Here is a 3,603-nt window from a genome sequence, read left to right on the forward strand (position 1 = left end):
GACTTGGCATGTCCTGATCCTTTCAGATGTACACTACTGCCTAGTGGATAGGACGCTGTGCATCTCTCCCTTCAGAGTAGGGTACTGACCGAGTTTGGGTAGTTCAGGTAGCAGATCTGACAGGGAAGATCCTGAGCAGAGGACCTCGTGTTCATCAGCCGTGTCCTCGACTTCTTACTGGGGTTGATGACATGGCATTCCGAGAACAATTTGTCAAGGTTCCCATCAAAATATCTAGTGAGAGAAGACATGTCATCACTGGCTGGGAAACACGCTACTTTAATTGGGTGGTGTATTATTCACTAGAATAGGGTCTTTAGGTCATGCTATAACAAACGGTTACATAGAAAGGCAATAAGTCATAGCCAAACTAGAGCACCAAGACAAAGGTGAAACCTGTGCCAGATCTCAGGACTTTTAACTATTGGACATAGCGCAGATGGAGCATTAAAAAGGGTCTGTAGGGAAATTGGTAAACAGACAATTCATTTGATCAATTCAATTTCCTTGTGTAATGCTGTCTATTCATATTTAATACCAGACCATATGGCCATTCAACAGACCACCTAACCTAACACAATGATGGCACTAATAGAGCCAAGAAGATGACACTGTTTTTACAACAAATCATACAAGAGCCAATGTCACGACTAACCTTTCCATCAGTTTCTCTTTGTCCCAATTGAAGTGACTAAGAAGTATTCTTGTTATCGTTGCAGGGTTCTAGAGAAGAGTAACAAAAAATGAGGAGGCAAAAATACACATTTATATGGCCTCCGGGAAAGCTTCATAACTGTTATTAAAAGACAGCCACTCAACTAGCTAGCTATTTAGCACTTGATTATAATACACTAACCGGTAACTAGCAGTACGGTCATGTCAGTTACACGGACAAAATAAGGCTATTATTGTTCAAAATGTGTCTAATAATAGGATTGATAAATAAATAAAAAATCTGCAATTCATTGCAGACAAACTCAGTGGCTGACAGAAGTGGGAATCAAGGTTCGGCCATGTTGTTTCAGGCGCACAGGCCTCAACAAAGTCAGACAGTGGAAAGTAAAGATAGCAAAGTGAGCTAGTTGATAATCCAGGTGAAACTATGGACACACAGGGGGGGCTGATAGGATTTCAACAAAAAACTAAATAGCTCAGTAACGTTAGCTACTTCGCCATTTTGATGCCATGAAAGTAGACAAATACTGTTGATGACAGTGTTGTAATAGCTACGTTGTAGGCAACAGGGGAAATGACAAATATCACTAGCCAAACGAGCTAGGTTTTCTGGCTGGGTCTAATAGTTATTATTTATTTTTTTACTTCATTTTACTGTAGCTAGTTGGGTCAGCATCTTGGCAGAGTTGACAACTCACTTATATCTCGCTGAACCAGGCGCACTAGTCATTCAAGAGATATAACATGATGTTATTGGTTTGTTAGCTAACCTTAATTGACTAAACTAAAGAGAAAACATTTTGTCAGCTTCCCTACCAGACAGATACCATTAATTTAGTAGCTGGTTAGCTACAATAACAGTTTGTTGAAATGGAAGTCGGAGTAATTTAGCTACAGTACCTAAACTAAGGTAACGTAACTAACGTTAGTTTGTAACTAGTTAGGTAAGGTTAGCTAACAAACAGGCTAACATACGTTGAGGCTTACAGTCACCTACGATTGTTTGTGATGGACAGTAAACTAAATCGGTAAATAATTAGCTGTTTACGTTTTTACAATTTGCGGCCTACCGAGACCCAACATCCTCGGCCTTTCCTTCGCCTCACCTGGATGACATCATTGACCTCCCTGATACACTCGACCATATGCTGAAGGATCTGTTCAGCAGTCAAAACCTCGAACCGGTAATCCTCTTCGTCTTGACCGGGCCCTAGGCCACTGCCTCCGGTCTCCCCACATTCATCTCGTTCTCCACCGGCCACAACAGGATCATCCAACTCCACTTCCAGGGTGTCGTCTTCGGGATCCTCCTCGGCGCTGTCTTCGCTGCATTCCTCTTCCTCCTCGTCGAATTCATAATTGTACCCTTCGTCTGAGTCCATTACTCGGTTTAACTTGATATTGTGACAAGGTATGATACCAAACGCTAGATACTAGGATGTGTACAGGCCGCGACGAAAACAAGAGACGAAATATTTCGAAAGAGAAAAATATTTCCAGAGAGAGAGAGAGTAGCTACAACAACATGAGCGCAGCTGCCGCTGGACCAACAAAGAGATGCGGCGTCATACGGACCGACGCGTTACGTCAAAAAATAATAATATAAGGAAAGGATTGTCCAGGCAAGAGATGTACAAACACTTCAAACTCATCAAAGATCACTGATATTTATTTGTTGAAGACAGCAATGGAATGTTTTAACTAATTATTATACTTTATTATGTAAAAAAAAATATATATATATATATAAGGCTGACATTCACCGTTGTGTTGTTTTTTCTCTAGTGAATTTGACCTTCTTTTAAATGAGCCTAATCCTTCATGATAAATAATTCAACAAACATTGGTTATTTATATTCCTGTGTAGGACATTGTGTACTATGGACACAAGAATCCTATGGCCACATTACCCCCCAAAAATACAGTATTGACATACCCATTACAATCAATGGATACATTGTCGTTTTAATACATTTAGTTTTGTATCATATTGTAATGCTGTAGCCAATCACATTATATCACATGTAAGCGCCCGAGACAACATTATATAGGGCCTGTTTATAATTACACTGGTGAATCTTGCAAACATAGTGAGTGTGTGTAGACACTTTACCACTAGATGGCAGCATAGAATTAAATCTAAAACGTTTGACCTGCATTGGATTTAATGTCGTGTGACTGACAGCAATCGGCTCCATAGCCTGTGGCTGAGGGCACAGTGTTGCGGTAATGCTATAGAACATAAGTAGGCTAATCTAATTTTGCAAGTATTAATTTTGCAAGTATATTGCAATAATTGTATATGTAGTCTTCAAATTATTTTAAACTCTACTGTTTAGCAAAACGTGGAATCACTAGGCGTCTTTAATTCACATAAATCACCTTTGAGTATATCTGGGTTTTTATTACCAGATGATGAATAACCAGACTGTTTTCAAGAACTGTTACACATCCTCAGAGACCTCTACTGTTACACATCCTCAGAGACCTCTACTGTTACACATCCTCAGAGACCTCTACTGTTACACATCCTCAGAGACCTCTACTGTTACACATCCTCAGAGACCTCTACTGTTACACATCCTCAGAGACCTCTACATCCTCAGTTACACATCCTCAGAGACCTCTACTGTTACACATCCTCAGAGACCTCTACACATCCTCAGAGACCTCTACTGTTACACATCCTCAGAGACCTCTACTGTTACACATCCTCAGAGACCTCTACTGTTACACATCCTCAGAGACCTCTACTGTTACACATCCTCAGAGACCTCTACTACACATCCTCAGAGTTACACATCCTCAGAGATCTCTACTGTTACACATCCTCAGAGACATCCTCAGAGACTCTACTGTTACACATCCTCAGAGTTACACATCCTCAGAGACTCTCTGTTACACATCCTCAGAGTCTACTGTTACATC

The 3,603-nt window shown here is 40.5% G+C and overlaps 1 pseudogene; it reads right to left on the reverse strand.

The window, feature by feature from the left end:
- LOC135538156 (E3 ubiquitin-protein ligase arih1-like) overlaps positions 1 to 2,238 on the reverse strand; it is a 30,988-nt pseudogene extending 28,750 nt beyond the window's left edge.
- Between the last annotated feature and the right edge of the window lie 1,365 nt (positions 2,239 to 3,603).

This window comes from Oncorhynchus masou, unplaced genomic scaffold, assembly GCF_036934945.1.
Source record: "Oncorhynchus masou masou isolate Uvic2021 unplaced genomic scaffold, UVic_Omas_1.1 unplaced_scaffold_921, whole genome shotgun sequence".
NCBI classification, from domain to species: Eukaryota; Metazoa; Chordata; class Actinopteri; order Salmoniformes; family Salmonidae; genus Oncorhynchus; species Oncorhynchus masou.